Here is a 20,363-nt window from a genome sequence, read left to right as displayed (position 1 = left end):
AAGAGTAATTTTTATAGGATAACCAGCTACCTTGGTTTGACTGGGAAGTTTACCAAGATATAAGCTTTTCAGTGCTAAAACCAGAAACATCTTAGACAAACTGGGATGCCTTGAATATCCTAAATTATTGATTCCTCCTTTCTCCCCCTCACATCCCTCACCCAAGATATTAAATAAATGAATAAATGAATGATGATTTCCTGACAAGATGGTATCCTATAGAATCATAGTAAGAGGCTGAATTAAACTAGTGGTAAACCATAATCTGATATGTTTCATTTGTAATCATAAAGCCAAAAGTAGAGATGTTAGAATAACTCGAGCCCCATGTTGAGAAACAGCAATCAACTTATCTATCAGGAAGAGAGTTGTGAATTTGAAATCACTTATATTATCCTTCAAAATTACTTCAAATTTTGTTCCATGCATCCGTTTTCAATTTGATAGAGTGCTGTCTGTCTGGAAGCGTTTCCCTAGTATACTGTGTATGTGTTATTAGAGCTGAAGTTGAGAGGGTTATCTTGTCTTCGTGTGGCTAATAGCAATAATGCCAAAAAACATAATCTATTTTTTAAGTAAAATATTTTGTTCTCTAGTGATGGAATTTCAACTCTGTTTAAAGTGAATTATTAGTGAAAATTTATTAAATAGTAATTAACTTCTGGGTGACAGGTTCCCTTTAGACACTAAAGGTAAAACAATGAATACGAAGATCTTATCTGCTGGGAGAATCAATTTGATTCACAACAAATGTATAATTAGATAAACATTATGAGGAAAAAGTCAAGATAATAGGGAGTGAAGGGGTACATTAAATAATGTGAAAGAGAGTGAAGGGAGTTGCTGCTTTAGATAATGTCTAAAAAGCTTCTCTACAGATGTAATAATTGAACAGAAACCTGAATGAAGTGAGGGAATGGAGCGAGTGAGCTATGCAAAGGTCTCAGGAAGGAACATTCTGAGCCATGGGAAGAATGAGAACAAAGTCCTGCTTGGCGAATAGCAGGTTGGTCAAAACGAGTTGGGAAGAATGAGCATGAAGCCAGGTAGACAATGGGGGTGAAATCACTTCAGGCTTTTAGGCTATAGAAAGGACTTTGGATGTATTTTATATAGGATAAGAAGCCAATAGGGAAGTCTGACCTCTCTGGTTGCTGTGAGGAGAATAGACAATATGAAGACCAAGTGGAAGAAAGATACCCTGGTAGAAGGCTCGACCATTTATCCAGATGAGAGATGATGCTGGCTTGGACTAGGATGGCAAAAGTGAAGAGGGATGGTCAGAGTCTACTTCTGACCAATGTGATCCAAAATAATACAATAATAAATCAGGTGTGGGTTAAGAGAGAAGAGTCAAATATGGCTACAGATTTTTGGCCTAAGGATCTTAGAATAGATGGAGTTGCCATCTTTCTCATAGGAGGAGACTGGGGTGGTGTAGAGATGTGTATCTGGGGCAGGAGGAGAATTTAATTTGGGGAGTGCTAAGTTGAGGATTTCTAACAGATATGCAAGTGACAATGTTGAGTAGGGAGATTGTGGAACAAATCTGGAGTTCCAGGGAAACACTGGGGTCAGAGATATAACTTGGGAGATGTCAGTGAGTAAATGATACTTATGGCCATGAGGTTGAGTAAGATAACCAAGAAAGGGAAAATATGGATGAAATGCGAGAATTGGGATGGGGGGGACATTAATGAGATGGTATCTGTAAGGCACTCAGAGCAAGCATTATTTAGTGAGTGTTAATAGCACATTATTTTAAGGGTTTGTTAAAGCATAAGTCAAAAAGTACAACATTAAGAGACCTGGCAATGGAGACTGAGATGGGGCAGTTACAAGGTAGAAAAAGAGAAAACCAGGAGAATGTCACATGATCAATGTCAAAAGAAAAAAAGTGATCGACTTTTATTAAAAGCTGCTGCGAGGTCAAGTAAGGTAAGGCAAAAATAAATAAATAAAAACAAAAGCAACATGTTTTAGGACAATTAAATTTGATAGACAAGAAGAAGAAAATGGAGGCATTGTGCTTCAAGTTGAAGAAAAGTGCAGTCTATTTATCATGTATTTTGGGCTACGAGATTGTAGGGAGGGATTGAGAGATTTAAGCGGGAAAGATAGTTTTCTTCTCCCTGGAAGACTGTGCCTTGGAAGTGGTGCTGGCAACTAATTTGGGTTCCTGTAAGAGTCACACCTTAAGGATAGTTGCCTTGGGAGTCTGAGCAAGGGAATGTCTATGAAGTGGAGCCATTTGCAAAGCTGCTCAGCACCAAGTAGACAACAGAGGCTTTGGCTGCAAGCTGGGCAAATGAGATTCTGCTCTAAATCCAACAACAGAGCTGGACAGATGGTAAAACCTGAGGCCAGTGGTGCATCTTGGGGCTGCAACAGCAATAGTTGCCACTGCAATTGCGGGCTTAGAGGCCTCTTTTGAGGAAGTGAGTTAATGCTGGGGACTCCTAGATAATATCAGCCAGGCTGGGAGCTGAGCAGGATTTAATTTGATTTTAAAGACATGTACATTGTTGACACCAGAAGTGCATGGTGGTGCAATTTGCACTGACATCTCTGCTTCTGTAATTGTGTCCACTTGTGAGAGATCTGACATTGTTCTCTACGTCTGGGCATGAATGATGTAGTTACTCTTGTTTATGCTGGGGTGACCTCAGTTTCAGGGGATGCTTTCTCTTTGAGATGTGTAAGAATGATCAAGGGTGAGCATGCAGTTGGCAGGTTTCTGTCATAGATGTGCATTATGCAGATTGACCTCTCATGATTTGGTTTCTTGCCAACACAACCTTTCTATAGCATTGTGTAAATAATGTTTGCAAGCTGTCCCTTATAATCGATTCCCTGGCACTGGGTAAGTTTCATGTCCACCGAATATGCCAATTCCCCTGGAGGCATCTCCTTTACCAGGGGCAAGTGTATATCAAAGGGTTGCATGATTATTTTACCTTGGATAGACCCAGGATTTAAGAATGAAGTTCCCCTAAAGTATGGCAGCATAGAATTTCTGATCCTCAAATTGTTGAATGGCAGCTAAACATTTGACAACATCACAATAGTCATTTGGCTAAGCATTTCAAATGCGGGTATAAAACATCATGTTGAATAACTACATTTTAAACTTTTGGTTAATTTATACTATATGTGTGTTATGTGTATGCACATATATACTATTAATGTAATTACTGTATATTCATTGTAGATATTCTGGTGCCTGCTTTTAATCTCAGTATCTAAAAGAAAAAAGCGTTTTAACAACAGCAAGTTCTTAATGGCTGCTTTGGTCACAGTTGTTGATTACTAACCTGTCATGTTGAGGTGCTTGGTGGCTGCTAGGATAGGATGGCAGATGAAGGACTGGATAGACACATGGCTGGGCCTAAAATATTGCCCCAAACCAGTGGCTGAGCTGCAGCTGCCCTTGAACAATGTGAGGCATCTGGAAGGACAGTGAGGGGCATATCTAGAACAGATCAAATCAGTAGGTGTACGTCTGTCTGGCAAGGGCACATTGTGGGCAAATGAAGAATTGGAATAATTCATAGGAAAACAGCCTAGAGCTTCAAAGGTCTTTGATTGGTCAGCTGGGGTTCAAAGGTTAGAGGTCAACACAGATAACTGAGGAAGAAGAGCCTGGAATCTGGGCAAAGAGACCAGACACTTGTTCAGTGAAACAGCAGCAGACAAGGTCTTCTTCCTGAACCAGGTAGTCTCAACTAGGGGAACTAGTTAAGACAGCCTTCTTGTGCATCCACCAGGTGGAGATTCATTTGTTTGTTTGTCAGACTGATGTTTGATTCAATACTTGAAGCAAAAGACACTGGCTTGGCTCTCACAAAGCTTATGGTGTACTGGGTAAGACCCACATGAAATTTATACTTGATGTCTAGTGATGAGGGTGCATTAAGAGCAAAGCCCAGCCTAGAAAGAGAAGTGAGAGAGAGAAAATGAAAGGCCATTACTACTCTGTAGTTTGGGCCATTGAGGAACTGAAAGCCCTATTGGGGTGCAATGGTGGCCTCTTCTCCCTGCCCCTGTAGTCCTTGAACACTCCTAATGGAGATACCTCAACCCTGTAGGCTCAGTTCCACCTGAGTCCTGCCTGCAGGTGGTTGAAGTTTAAGGATCCAGGAACTTGCCCTGGGCCTGGCCTTGGCACTCATCCTGCTGTGCTGGTGACCTGGTAGTTCTGTGGGGACAAGGCCCCAGCCTATATGCCTTTTGTGGCAGTCTCTCCCTTTTCCTAGTTCTTGAGTAACCAGGTCTATACCTTATTTCCAGCAAAGGGTTTCCTGCTTTGGATGTGTATTCCTCAGAGATAGAATTCGCTGGCCTGAGGTTCAACTCTAGAATCCAGTTGCCAGCACCTGCTACTGTTGCTGCCTCCTAACACAAGCCTCCCTGAAATTTGGGCGTGAAATGGGTGTTAATCTCTCATTCCTTCCCAGCTCAGGTGGACACCCTCCCTTATTAACTTGGAGGAGTCATTCTACAAACCTTTCTCTTTTGTTACTTCTTTGTTTCAGATGAATTTCTAGGCCTCAGAATATATGTTTTCCTTGTATCTCAAATTTTAACCTTTGGCATAAAATTCACTTGATGCCAGTCTTTAACCAGAGAGACATGTTTCCTCAGGTGTGCTCTTTTCTAGTCAGGATTATCTGCTGCTTCCCTGGGCCGTAGTTCTGGGAGCAATGCTTACTCAAATCATTCAGGAAAGAAATGCAAATGTAGGAATAGATTTTTGGCTTGTCATGTTCAGTTGTACAATTCCTCAGGGCAGGATACTGTCCTTTCCCTTTGGACAGGATGACTAGCATTCGTTTATTTTGTTTTATTTCAAGCAGCTCCAGGGGCAATAAGCTTTAGAAAATGTTCTGTAACAGCAAAGCCTTCTGAAATAAAGGGATTACTATATTTCCCTGGCCAAATGTGATTTTAATATAATTCTCATGTTTTAGCTTTTCTAGCTTAAAAACGTGCATACTGGGAAAATAAGGAAAAAAAATCCCTACAGGTTGTATGAGAAGGATGAAGACTCCATGCTTGTTTCCATATATGAATTTTTTCCTTGGACTGAAGTCCTAAAACTCTAATGTTTTACTTTAGAAGGAGATTCATTGGGTGCCTCATCATCCATTTTGAAGACCATTACTACCATAGATAAATACCCAGTACTTGTTTGGAGAGAATAGATTTTCTTAGACAGCATATCTGAATATTAAGAATAATAAACAGGTACTTGTCTAGAGAGTAATCTGTCTTTTCTAACTGCCAGATTTTGATGTTATATTTAGTATTAAGGAGAAATTACTGCAGTGTTTAATGAAATACATTTGAAATCAAATCAGGGCTTTCAAATATTAAAAGTAAGCAATGTCCTTCAAGGACATAATCTGTGTGTATATACATATACATATGTATAATATTTTAAAAGCAACTTTACAAATAATGTGAGTGCTTTGAATAGGGTTATCATACTACTGATGGGTAGGAAACCATGGTTAGGAGGCCAAGACAGAGGGAAATTGAGAAACTTACAGCATGGCTATATCCCACAGGCAATTGGAATTTATATACCAAAGATGGATTCAAAGATCAAAACTGAAGGTTGTAGAATGACAGGTTATTATCTGGAAACAACCTTGAAAATATTTATCTGGTCCAGGACCCTTATTTGAGGAAAGTGAGACTCAGCTAAGGAGATAAGATTTATACATGTAACTCTATGTATCACATACCATTACTGTAAACAACATAGGATAATACAACATAAAATGAGCAGTAGTCAGTTCACCTCAACATTTGCTGAGACCTCCATATAGTGTGGTAGCAGCTAAGAATACAAAGATGGATGGCATAAGTATCTGTGCTGGCATACAGAACAGAATATTTAAAGAAGCAAGCTATTTTGGTGGTTGAAAAAGTATGAACTCTGAAGGAGAGCTGCCTGGGTTCAACTTCTGTCTCTAGCACCCACCTCATAGAATGGTCACTTAAGGAATGCATGTAAAGCACCCTGAAACAGTGCACCACACTTAGGAAGCAATAAGGGTCACTGTATGATTTTAAAAGAGTGAATCCAAAAGTGGGTTTTGTACTGAGCTTATACAAAATAACGCATGGGTACATGTATTAGTCCATTTTCACACTGCTGATAAAGATATACCCCAGACTGAGCAATTTACAAAAGAAAGAGGTTTAATGGACTTACAGTTCCATGTGGCTGGGGAGGCCTCACAATCACGGTGAAAGGCAAAGAGAAGTAAGTCACATCTTAGGCAAAGAGAGAGCTTATGCAGAGAAACTCCTGTTTCAAAAACCATAAGATCTGGTGAAACCCATTTATTATCATGAGAACAGCACAGGAAAGACCTGCCCCCATGATTCAATCATCTCCCACCAGGTCTCTCCCACAACACAAGGGAATTACAGGAGCTACAGGATGATATTTGGGTGGGAACACAGAGCCAAACCATATAAAGCTAGATGTTGGAAGGAAGAAATTGCTAAAACTTCTCTTTAGATTGTAACCCCAAGATTATAAATTGTTTCATGAGTGCTAGCATGTAAGTTGAAACTAAGGCCCTCATTCAATAATGTGGAAGACAGTTGTGTTGTAAGAGTATAAGGGAAGGGCCCAGAAGGTTGGAAGTGTGTTCCTATTCACTTGTTTCCAGCATATTGAGATATACTGCATTTGACATATGTGTATGTCAAATAAGTGAATTGAGTTTTAGTTTTTTAAATTTCTAAATTTTTACATTGATATTTTAACCTGAAAGAAAAGCTGCAAGAAAATATTTCCTGTATGTCCCTTACTATTTATATTTTTCCCAGTTTGCTTGATTGCTCTATGTATGTATGTATACATTTTCCTTAATCATTTGAAATAAGTTGGAGACATTGTATACCATTATCTCTAAATATTTCATTAAGTATTATGGAAGAACAAGGACATTCTCCTAAATGACCACATTACCATCATCAAAATCAGGAGGATCGAATATTGACCCTATCATCATTCTCTGCTCCAGGATCCAGTCCAGGATAACACAGTATGTTTAGTTTTGTGTCTCTTTAGTTTCCTTTAGTCAGAAACAGTTTCTTAGCCTTACTTACTTTTTTCTTGACCTTGGTGCTTTTGATATATGTGGGTCAATTATTTTGTGAAATAACCCTCAATTTGGGTTTGTCTGTTTCCTCATGGTTGAATTCAGGTATGTATTTTGGGCAGGGATACAACAGACATGATCATTATATAGGTCTCGGTGCACCATGTTGAGAGGCACTTGATGTTGGTTTGTCCTATTACTGATGCTATTAAATGTGATCTCTTGGCTAAGGCAGTATCTGTCCAGTTTCTCCACTGTAGAGTTGCTGTTTTCCTCTTTGTGGTTAAATAAATGATTTAGGAGAAGATCATCTAAGCAAGTAGCAGAGGGTAAAAACTACCTGCTAATGGGAAAATATTCATTCTTCTTGCTATGGTAAGAATGGCTGATTTTAATCCAAAGAAGATAAACATGAACTAAAGTCATTCTTTTATCACCGAATACTTGGATAATACATCAGAGAACATTGCTGATGATTTGAAGAGGGAAATACTGAAATTTAAAGTAGGGGAGGCTTACTATATAGTTAAAAGAAAGTGCTTTTTATAAAAAAAATTTCAGTGTTTATGATAATGGCTAGATTGAATTTAAATATTGAAATAGATCAAAGACTAATTTGGGATTTCAAACAGGAAAGATAAACTGGAGAGTACATTCTCAACAGCAAGTGACTTAAGAAGTTAAACAGAATTTTACCTAAAAGTCAAGTGTAATCACTGATGGAACAGCTGCTTTGATTAGAGTAAACATAGAATTTTAAGTTCTCGATTAGGTTTACTAAGGACTCCACATATGAAAGTTGTTAACTGCCCAATTTATAGCGAAAACATTTCAGTCAACAAGTTGAAGCCTGAGGTGCATGAAATTGTAGCATGTCATCAATAGTTAATTTTAGATATCAAGTCCTTTAAAATATAGTTGTTTATAACATTATGTAATGAGCTGTGTGGTTATCACAAAGATCTTTTGTGCCACACAGTGATTTATCGGTTACCATATGGCAAAATACTTAGACTTATCACACTTATAAATACTATACATGCATTTATATATTTAAAAATACATGTGTTCTGGATTGGCTGACATTTTCTGCGGTGACAAATGGTTGCTTCAGTGGTATTGAATAGTGTGCTACCAAGCATATAAATAAAAATTTAAAACCCTTCTGTCAAGTAAGGTAATCTTTTTTTTTAAATAGTAAAAAAGTAGTAACCAATGAAATAAAACCCAAAGCACACAAAGCAAAAAAAGCAAAGGTACCACCACCACCTATCATGGATTAGAGAGTTGAAAATGGCTGTTTCAAAATATGGTTATTGTTTTGTGATTTTCCCCCCATAAATTATGTCATCATTAAGTATCATATATTAAATGTAAAAAATTCTAGTAGCCTGTTCTCAGGTTTCTTGAACACATGGATCTAAATAAACAAAAATGTAGAACTTTCCAACAGTTGTGCATCAGAGCTTCTCATCAGCCAGTTGTAAGAGCAACTAACTGACGTCAGAAGGAATAGAACTCTATTAACCGAATAGTTGGTGGACAGCATTTGTGGTGTGGGGGGCATTGGATATTATGATTACTAAATGCAGCCAATAATGCATTTCTCCTGTTTATGCTTATGTAATTTTGAGGTATCATTTTCAGCTATAGAGCTATTGAAACAGGTATTGGAATAAACTGAATTTAGACCCAGACTTTTAAGTCACTGTGTTACAGAGTATTTAACTGAGATCTTAAAAACATAGTGAAATGTTCAATCATATTGCTTTCTTTCTGCAGTAAAATGGTTTGACTCTTTATATATATATATATATATATATATATATATATTTTTTTTTTTTTTTTTTTACCTGGGTCTCTAAATAAAGGGAAGAAATCACCCTAGACAACAAGGTCTTGGAGGGTCTCATCTGGGTGGTCCCCACCACATGGCCCGCAACAGTTTTCCATAATAGTCAGAAACAGATTTCATCTGACTTTTTTTTTTTGAGTCAGAGTTTCGCTCTTGTTGTCCAGGCTGGAGTGCAATGGTGCGATCTCGGCTCACCGCAACCTCTGCCTCCCGGGTTTCTTTTTTTTTTTTTTTTTTTTTTTTTTTTTTTTATTATACTTTAAGTTCTAGGGGACTCTTTATAAAAAAAATTGTATATTTCACAAGAACCTACCCTTTCAACTTATTTTTTAGTATTTTCTAAGTAAATATATTAAAGCAGTTATATGTGTACATGACTTAAACATTTGTACTGATACGGGTTCACTTTCTAGGTTGGAGGCCAGATGTCTAGAGCAGGGAGAATCAGCCTAGGTGTGGTTGTCAGGGGACACTTCACAGGGGGGTGTGATAGTCTAGAAAGGAATAAGGTTTGGAAGGCAGCCTCTGACCATTAGGGTAAGAGTGATTACAAATAGATCCGGTTTCCTAGAGTAAATGGGGGAAATCAATTCAAAAAAGTTTTCATGCTCATCTCGCTCCTGAGACATTGGAGCATGGAAAGCCCTGCTCTTAATGAACCAGAATTCCTGGACAGAAGAATGTCCTAGTTGTGAGGAAGAGAGAATTCAGCAATTATTCATTGAATACCTTCCATGAGCTTTTATTTACTGCCAGATATTGGGATGGATACAAAGCAGGTATATAAGTAGATAAGATTAAAACAAGTGGCAGATGAGGTCAGAGGAAAAAGCAGATTTTTTTTTTTTTTCAACTAGGAAGCTTGTGGCATTACAAGCCTTACTCCCTGCCACTCTCATCTTTCACCGTCTGAAGCTTTTTACCTTGTTATTCTGGCCTGGAATGCCCCTGGGACATCTGGCTCCTTCTCATCCTTACGTCTTAGTTTCAATGGTTTCCTCTTCAGAGAGATCTCTAATCACTGCTGTCAAAGGCAATCACTCCACTGAAATCTGTTTTCTATCTTAGGTGGCTCCCTCTACAGCAATTGTTATTGTTGATTATTGCATATTAATTGGTTTGTTTTCCTTCTTGTTCTCTTTCTCCTTCCCCTACCCTCAACTGGAAAGTAAGATTAGAGCTTTTATTTTTTCTGTTTCAGTATTTTATACCTAGGAATACCTAGCACATAGTACGGGGCTTCACATAAAAGCAATTAGTTAGTCAACAAACAAAAGTAGTAAGAATCACAACTGAGTCTTGGAGGATGGTAGAATCTGGATTAATGATGAAAGAGGAGGCATTTGAGAATGGAGAAACAACCACAACAAAAATGTGGAGGCAGAGTAGTGTAAAATATGTTTGGAAGATGGATAAGACCAATTAAGTTGAGTGGAAGGTGTGGGAAATGCAATGGCTGGGCAAAACATTAAATAGGAAATTCCAGCCAGGGTGTGGGAGGTTTTGTATGCTAGCCTATGCATATCACAAGGCAATTTGGACTTTATCCTGTATGGGGTCAACATGGAGTCACTAAACTTTGATGGAAATTGTAAATTAGAAAGCTTAAATTGGTATATCCCTTGGTACTGGCTAACTGAACATAATACAACCCCCTGTTGGTTAAGGGTTCTGTAGAAATTTCTGTCCAGATAATGCTGGAAAGAGCATTGACCAAATTCGTGTTGTAATGGGGAAGGGGCAGGCCTACTTCCAGGTAGAACTCTCTTTTCAGTGAGTACGCAAATCCCCCAGTACTCAAATCCCCCTGGATAAAGAGGAGATGGGTTGTGTACTTTTAAATCCAGGAATAAATTTGAATAAAATCCGTATTTATTTTATTCAAAACATAGCCTGCTTCAAAAGGCTTTGACAGAAGGCTTGGACTCCAGACTACTATATTATAGACTAACTATTAATCTCTTTAAAAATCTAGGCTCTAAACCAGGTGCAGTGGCATGTGCCTGCAGTCCCAGCTACTCAGGACACTGAGGTGGGAGGATTGCTTGAATCCAGGAGTTCAAGTCCAGTTTGGGCAACATAGCAAGATTCCATCTCTATTTAAAAAAATCAGACTCTGCCACTTATTTGGGATAACCAGTTAGTTGGAGTAACTTAGCTTCAACTTTTAAGACTGTAGACTGGACAGAAGAATGCCCTACTTGTGAGGAAGTGAGAACAAATCCCAGCACTGGCACATTCTTACACAACACATTTCATTCCTAATGTTTAGCTATATCCCACCCCAGTGCCAGTTAAATAAGGGATAAAAATGTTCCTATTTGGTACTTATACAGCCTATGTAGGAAACCTATTGCACAATTTACCTGCAATATGATAGTACTAGTAAAACAAAGCTTTCAGTGTGACTTTTTCTGTCATTTGCACATCTCTGAACCTGTCAAAGGCCAGGAATGTTTTCTTAGGACCAGGATATCTAGTTATCAAAGTGTTTATATGCAATTTTAAGCTGGACTTCCCTATTTTTCTTCCTGTACCTTCCTGGTTCCAAATAGCATTTTCTAAAGTATCTGTTGTGAAAAATGGATAATAGAGTCATCTGTAATTTTTTTCTTTACCATATCTTTTAAGATCTTAAATTGAGACAGGGCAGTGTGACTCTAGGTGGTTTGCTTTCTGGGTCTATTCCTGGAGACAAGAGGTGGGTGGTTCTAAATGTGTCAGTTGGACATTTTGGGCCTTAGATTCCTTACCTGTCAACTGGAGGCCTTGGATTGGATGACTTCTAGGATGCCTTTCCCTTGTGAGATTGTATAATTTTTGGAGAAACCTGTACCTGTATCCTTCTAAGTTCTTTGAAAATTGCTGCAAAATGAAGCTTCTGTATGGTATGGGAGGTAAAACCAGATTACCTCTAAGGTCCTTTCAATTTCCAAATTCTGCTATTAAATGGGTTCCATAGATTCTCACAGATAATAGCTACTTAAAGACATTGACATCATCCACTTATCCATGTTAGTAAAACTATTCATTTCAAAGCTTATAAATATTTCAGAAAACATGCTGGAATTCCATCTCTCCACCCCTGCTTAGATCATCCTTAGGTAATGGTCCCTTTAAGGTCTCCATGACCTCTGTGCAAAGGAAGTTATCTGGGGGTGGTGAACACTGTCCTGCAAACTCAAAGCTATACAATCTTCATTCAGATCTTTTGCCACTTTGGCTTCATGTCCTTGGAAAAAATGACTTAACCCCCTGAACTTTCATATCCTTATTTATGTGACCAAGTATAACATAAAACAGAAAATGTTATTTACCTGCTAAATCATAGAAAGACACACCTGGACTGGGGACAGCAAGTACACACTGAACACTAGTGCTTTCCCCACATGGGTAATAGCACCCAACAAATAATATTTGCCCCATAAGTTATATGCAGATTGGAAAAAGTGGAGTCATGTTCTAAGCATCACAGAAGTACTGACTATAGCTGGGCTGGCATGTGAGCATTTGTTGTCATTTTCCTTGTCCTTCAATGTTCGTCTTGTTTTACCCTTTAGTTTCCACTAAAAAGCAGCTGCCTTCACTAGAAGGTACGTGAGCTCCTTGAGGGCATTTGTATGAATTTTTTTTTGTACCACCATTCCATTGCCTACCTCAGTCCTGGTGGTACATAGGAGCATCTCAATATGTATATAACTGTTGAATTTCACTGTAATGATAAGTGTGTAAATGACAAAAAAGAGCTATCATTTAAAGAGCATTTACTATATACCAGTTATAGTGCTAAGTATTATAGCATACTATACTTCACTCAATGCCTTGAGGTAGGTACTCATGTTGTCCATATCTTAAAACTGAGGAAACTGGGGCAGATAGAAATTCAATGGCTTTTCTAAAGTTCAAAGATGTTGAGTACGGATTGAACTGGGTCATTTAGTAGAGCCCTGTCCTCTTAACTACTGCAGTATAACTGCTTCCAGGCAATGTGGTCCAAGCCTGATCTGAATCCAGTAATAAATAGCAAAAACATATTACCTTGATATGCACAGCTGATATTGGTAACTGTTCACAAGTTTGTTTCCCAGTAAAATTGTCTGTGGTTTCAAAATCAGACTTAATACAGAATCAGGACCTTAACTCCATATATGTAGGAGCGTCTACATCCATTGGAGCCATTTGTCAACCCTAGCCTGGATGTAAGTTGAGTTGTACTTGACACAACTCCTCACACTATAGCCATGACTCCTCCCCTGAGGATCATAGGTGGGTATTCGAGGGCCTGTTGGATATCTCCACTTGGATATACAATAGACTCAAATATGAAATTATTTGTTCTCTTCTGTGCTGTGCCTAAAATTCTTTTTAAGGTCTCTGTTTAAGTTCATGAAAACAACATCTATCCAGTTACTTGAAAAAAAGTTATGCTCCTTTCCTCACCTTCAGCCCCTGATAGCCACTCAACCACTCTGTCCTGTCCACTTGACCTTCTAAAATGCTCTTGAATTGGATCTCTTCTCCATACTCCTTTATCTACTCGGTTAGTTTGTCAGCCTCCTAATGGGTCTCTTGCTTGCAGCATCTTCTCCATCTAATCCTTTCTCCCTACTCTGTTTTGGATCATTCCAATCTGTGCTTAATACACAGCAAGCCCCCATCACTCGCAGGATCAAGTCCAGATGTTCCCTGTGCTTCTCACTGCCTTTCACTACTTTGCTCAAGCCTAATTCTGTACCCTCATCTGCAGCCACTATATTCACTTTTTATGCCAGCTATGGCAGGGGATCTGGAATACAGTTGACCTTTGAATAATGTGGAGATTAGGGATATCAACTCCTTGCACAGTTGAAAATCCACGTATAACTTTTGACTCCTCCAAAATTTAACTACTAATAGTCAACTGTCGACCAGAAGCCTTAGTGATAGTTTAACCAGTTAATTAACACATACTTTGCATGTTGTATGCGTTACATACTGTATCCTTACAATAAAGTAAGGTAGAGAAAAGGAAGTTTAAGAAATTCATAAGGAAAAGAAAATTTATTCATTAAGAGGAAGTGGTTCACCATAAAGGCCTTTGTCCTTGTTGTCCTCACACTGAGTAGGCTGAGGAGAAGGAGAAGTTGGTCTTGCTGTCCCAGAGAGGGCAGAGGAGGTACATAGAGAGGCAGGCACACTTGGTGTAATCTTCATTGAAAAAAATCCACATTTAAGTGGACCCAGAGAGTTCAAACCTGTTCAAACATCAATTATACTTCACATGTTTTCAAAACATTTCTCAGGTCATGTCTTTGCCCCCAAATATTATTTTAATTATTTCTGTTCCTAGTAAATTGCTACTCATCTTTTAAGACTCAATGCAAAAGGATGCTTTTGTAAGTTGGTCTTGGACCACTTTTGTTTATGAATTCCATTTTGCAATCCCATTTTAATTTTACGAATCTATTTATTCAACAAATATTTGTAATACTTCATATATGTCAAGCACTATGTTAGTCTGATCAGAGAGATGACTGTCAATCATATCACATAAATAAATGGAAGATTGCACCTGCCGTGAGGCAAAGGTTAAAGAGGACACAGCACACGGTCAGCCTCCGAAGCCTGTGTAAGAGCTGGTAAGGTGAGGAGCGATGGGTGGCGCTGCAGAGCTGGAGTGTGTAAAGTCCTGTGACAGGGGCAGGGCCCCTCAAGGGATTGCATGATGCAGTGGGGGCGGGGGGGGGGTGGGGGTGCTTCTTGGCCTGTGCTGAGGCTGGAGGAGTCAGCAGTGGCTGGACTGTGTAGCTCTCTGTAAGCCAGGCAGAGAAAGTTGACATTAATCTGAAGAACAATGGAACATATTTGGAGGGGTTTAAACAGGGGGATGACACAATCAGGTTTGTGCTTTGGAAAGGTCACTCTGGCTCCCATCCATAGGGCGGACTGGAGGCGTGCGGGAGGACACAGGCAGAGTAGTTAGAAGTCATTTAATCATCTGGGCAGCGATGTGGGTTAAACAGATGGTGTTGGTGATGATGGCTGCTGCTCTACAGAAGTCAATGGGTCTAAAATAGTATAAAGTGGTCACATCGACTAGCATGGTGATAGACTAGATTTGGGGTTGAGGATTTGATGACAAGTAGGTTCCTGGTTTGTGTCATTAGGTAGGTGAGCTAGAGAACCCTGAAAGAGGACTTGCTTTTGACTTGTGGTTGTGTGTACAGGTTTTATTACTTTTATTTATTTTATTTATTTATTTTTTGAGACGGAGTCTCGTTCTGTGGCCCAGGCTGGGGTGCAGTGGCCAGATCTCAGCTCACTGCAAGCTCCGCCTCCCAGGTTTAAGCCATTCTCCTGCCTCAGTCTCCCAAGTAGCTGGGACTACAGGCGCCCGCCATGTCGCCCGCTAGTTTTTTATATTTTTTAGTAGAGACGGGGTTTCACCGCATTAGCCAGGATGGTCTCGATTTCCTGACCTCGTGATCCACCCGTCTCGACCTCTCAAAGTGCTGGGATTACAGGCTTGAGCCACCGAGCCCAGCCTTATTTTGTTTTAAAGGTGACGATGATGCGCAAAGAGGAAGAATATCATTAGTTTACCTACTGCATTCATTAGAGTTATTTATATGTGTATTTTCTCTATTAGCTTATGAGCTTTTTAAATCCAGGAAACACTTTCTATTTTTGCATATCACCCCTCATAGGTTTGCTTGATAGCATGGCTTTACTTAAATTAAAAAACAGAAACAAACCTTTTAAATAAAATTAAGCACAGCAATATAAAACACTTTCAATATCAGCAAGACACAGTACAAATTCCTAGAAATATATGTAGAGGAATTATTAATACTTTTGTTAATTTAGACTATGAAACCCTTTAAAAAATACCCAGAATCCCTCTTTGAGATTCAGAACTAATTCCTAGAGTTAGATTTTCTCAACTGCTCTCCCTTACCCGCTAATTTCGGCTCTTGACCTTCAGTTCCTCTGAGCATGAAGATGTCCAAAGACTACACTTTCTAGTACTATAAATTCTCAAGTTCTCCTTTCCAGAGATCATGAAGAACCCCTTCATTACAGAGTCTATTGGCTATTTCAGTCTTTTTCCACTAGCTATGAATAAACTAAAGACTTCACCCCTTTCTAACATCCCTCTCTGAATTTTCCTTTTCATCTTTTCATGGGGAAGACAGGAGGAAGAAGCTCTGGTGACAAGTAGATAGCACAAACCCCTGTGATTGCCTTTTTCTCAATTGAATCTTTCCATGAAGATATTTTCGCCTTCTCTCACTAGAAATTGCTTTAGATTCCTCCATCCAATAGCTTCTCTTCCTAACATGTGTATCTTTTCAAAAGATGTTACATAAATGGAACTGGTATTCCATTCTAATCTTTATCATCCATTTACTAGTGCAACCTGGCAGGGGAAGGAGAGTCCCAGAGAGTCCTTTCTTCTGGGCATGTGTTCATTCAAAGCACCTGTCAATACTGATGGGGCGAGAGGTTCTTTCAGAAGAATGGAACCAATTTTGAAAATCACTGAAGGTAATCAGGGGGATGGTGTGGAGGTTAGAAATGGCTTTTTTATGCCTGAAGGAGATGAGAAAATCTTCCCAAGAGCTGTCAGGTGATGGATAATTTGAAACCCCTTGAAATTATTTATTGGAAACAGCTACTAAAAACTCAGCCACAGTTTTCAGCTTGACAAGATGGGGTTGTTTCATATTTTAAACATTCAAAGGAAACCGCAGGAAAGCTGTCATTAAGAGATCAGTGAATCAAGCCAATGAGTGAGATAATTGTTCACTAAAGAAGAGGAAGTTGAATTTTTAATGTCTCATCAGTGATAGAAGGATGAGGAGGGGATGTGTTGTTGGCTCACCCCTGAGTGAGCTGCCTGGTCAAAGCAGGACTTGAGATAGAAAGCAGAAGAAAAGTATCTTTGGGAACCTGCAAAAATTAATCCTGGGTCACTCTTGGTGGTGGTGCCAGCTACAGCTGTGAGAATCTGTTAAGTGTTTATTTTCCTGTTCCAATCAAAATGAAGAGCTATTTAGGAAGAGATTCCCTTAAAGTGGCTGCCTTGGAGAGACAACCAGTGCCAAACACCAGTAATTGAAGGAGTTATGGTTGTTTGAGTTGAACTGGAGGCAATTCCGAGTGGCAAAATAATAGAACAAAGCACCAGCAGCAAACACCACCATGGAGAAGTAATAACGGAAGACCGGAGAGCTGCTTATCCAATGCTGCTCAGCCCTCTAGGAAAACCTTCCATCCCTGTATCTGTTAAGACTTTTATGGCAGTGGAGTAGCATTAGGGTTTGAGGCAGCTTTTAAAGTAACAACCCTATTTTCCCTATTTGCATTCAGAACCACTGTAGAAGAGAACAGAAGTCTCTTCTAAACAGATACAGATTTTAGGTTTTAATCCAGGTTAATCTCTTTGGAGAATGTGCTTCACTCAAATGATAGAGGTTTTCTTATATTGTATTCAAGAAGGAAACCTACCTGGTCTGAGGAGAGGTTGGAAGAGTGCAGACTTGGCTTCCAGAGGCTAAGCCTTTAAAGCTAAGCATACTGCAGGCCAGAGTAGACCAAAGCCCCCAAAGAAGGGAGATTTCAAAAAGATGGTGGAGGTCTGGCTGAGCTCTGTCCATTCCTGCTCAACAATCAGTGTAGTCATGGCATGAAGGGGACACTGAGAGGCTAGAAGCATTACTCTGAGGGAGGTCACTACAGGCCGAAATGTGTAGTGGGGGCAGGGGATTGAGTCCCACCCCCCAAAGTAGTTCAGGCTATACGGTCATACTACACAGTGTGTTATCTAGTAAAATCGTATGCTCTCCAGCTTTAGTCCATGAGTTTTAGAGCACCCATCACGCAGTGCTAAGAAAATCATCACGGATTGATTTCATATGTACTTTTAGTGAGAGAAATCCTTGAGGGCCAAAACATTTATCATGCAACCTTAGTTGCCAGTGAACTACACTCCAGTGTGGGGTATAGGGTGGCCTTCCAGTAAACACATAGCGGGGCAGTCAGGGGCTCAGGTGCTGCAGGTGAGCAGTTTCATATTGCCAGTTCCATTTGCATTTAGAATTTGGACGTTGTTGCTGGGTGAGCAAAGGGATTACGTAAGTGCCTTTCTCCTGCTTTCTACTTGAAGTCAACAAATTTTCCTAAGTGTCTCAAGGGCTCCTGGGAGAAAAGAGATTGGATTTGATAGCTCATCTGGAAGTTCAAAATTAAACATTTAAGCACCATTTAAACAATGGTCTTTGAGAGAAACTTAAGGCAAAGGGAAGTCTAGACTGTGTCCCAGTTTCAATAGCAGAACTTTAGTTATGGACAGGGAGCACTAATGACAAATATATCATAAAGTCAAGGCCCAAAGCCCAGTTTGGGATGTGCCTTAAGCAAAATGTCTGTGTGCAAGTTGTGCTATTCAAGAATACGAATTCTTGTGATGCGAGCACATTTGGTCCCTGACTGAGCAGTGATAATAGAAAGTCACCCTCATGCTTTGAAGAGCCGCAAACCCTAACTAAATCAGTGGAGAACTTCAGGCCTGGGTGCCAGTGAGTGGGTAAGTTGGGAACACATCTCTGTGGCTGCCAGGGCACCAGCAGGTGACCCAATGAGAGGAAACAGCTCTGGACTGTGCCTCTCGCCTCTTGGAGACAGCGATGCAGTAGCTAAAATCACAGGATCTGAAGGCAGGATACCTGGATTAATTTCCACCTCCTCTTTGACTTATTCTCTGTGGCATGGATGTGGTCCCTCTTTGCAGTTTTGGCCTTTGTGAGAAATGATAATGCCTATTTCATGGGATGTGTTGGAAGAATTAAATGAGTTGCTGTATAAAGTCTTAGCACATTTCTTGGTATATAGGTAGCACTATAGGAGTGTTAGGTATTATTGTAACTGTATCCATATTGGCACTTGTGAGGGTATAACTTAAACTCTTCCCATGAATAATGTGTTTCCTATCACCAGAGGTCGCACCAAAGGCTGAGATGCACTTATTTGGGGAAGTTCTTACATGTTAGATAAAGGGTTATGTTAGATGATCTTGCCTGTACATCGTGTTAGCACCTATAGCGTGTGTTCATTATTGCTGCAGAGTGTAAAGGTCCCTGTGTCCACCAAGGGTGAACTTTTATCTCATTGACTGCTGATTGCTACCCTTGACATGCAAAGGACTGGTCATCATGGTCTAATCTTCACCTGCTTACATTTTAGATTAGAGGGTAAGGATGGGGAAGTGCTTGAGGAGAAGGAAGAAGTTTCCATCTGTGCCAGCTTCTCAAGAATTCTAATAGATTCAGGGTAGATTAGGGCTCTAAGAACCTGGTGGCAGGTTAAGAGTAACATATTAGGGGGATACAAAAGATCTGAGTGTCTAGAGGGTCAGTGTCAGGAGATCCACCTGTTTTCTAGATGTGGTGGGCATGAGTCTTTACACTCGTGGACTCACGGCAAAGACCAAGAGTTTAGAATTGCCTGGAAATGCAGGAAACTTCTGTTTGGCATTTCCCCCATACCCTGCTGCCTGTGTTCCACTTTGTTCACAAAATTCCCAAGGATTATTGGACAGCCATTCATGAATGACCTCCTTTGAATAACCATAGAAGGTTTTGCTGGTGGTTCCTCCCTTCTTTTTAACAAAAAGTGATAAAAAAGATATACAAAAAAGATATACAGGATTTAAAAAAATATCTATAACATATACATCATTGTGTATATATAGTATATATACAATAAAAATGTATGAAGTATACATGTACAGTATGATGATTTTTTACAAAAGGAATCATTCATGAAACCACAACAAGGATTAAGAACTAGAGCATGACCATCACTCCAGGAGCCTCCCCAACTATCCTCCCATCATTATCCTACTTAATGAAAGTAACCACTATTCTGATTTTACCACCATAGATTAGTCTTACCTGCTTTTGAATTTTATCGAAATTCATCCATATTTTCACATGTAGCAGTAGGTTGCTCATTTCATTGCTATCTCATATTCCATTGTGTGAATACCACTACAATCTATACATTCTTCTGCAGATCCCAGTATGGGACTACTATTAAAAATGCTGTTCTGATCATTCTGTGCATTTTACACAGACTTGCATTCCTGTTGACTATATGTTAGAAATGTAATTGCTGAATCATAAGGCAGGCATAAGTCTAGTCTTAATAGAACCTGCCAGTTTTCCAAGGTGAGTGTTACAATATATTCCTCGCAAATGGTGTAGGAGACTCCCAGCTGCACCACGTGCTGGTTATCACTGGGTTCTGATAGCCTCTTTTCTTTTTTGTTTACAATTTTAACCATTCTAATATCAGTAGTTCTTATCTAAGTCCCAGTTTCCAGAACACTGGCTATTTATATG

Source organism: Trachypithecus francoisi, unplaced genomic scaffold, assembly GCF_009764315.1.
Source record: "Trachypithecus francoisi isolate TF-2019V2 unplaced genomic scaffold, Tfra_2.0 Lachesis_group19, whole genome shotgun sequence".
Taxonomy (NCBI): Eukaryota; Metazoa; Chordata; class Mammalia; order Primates; family Cercopithecidae; genus Trachypithecus; species Trachypithecus francoisi.
This window is presented reverse-complemented; position numbering follows the sequence as displayed.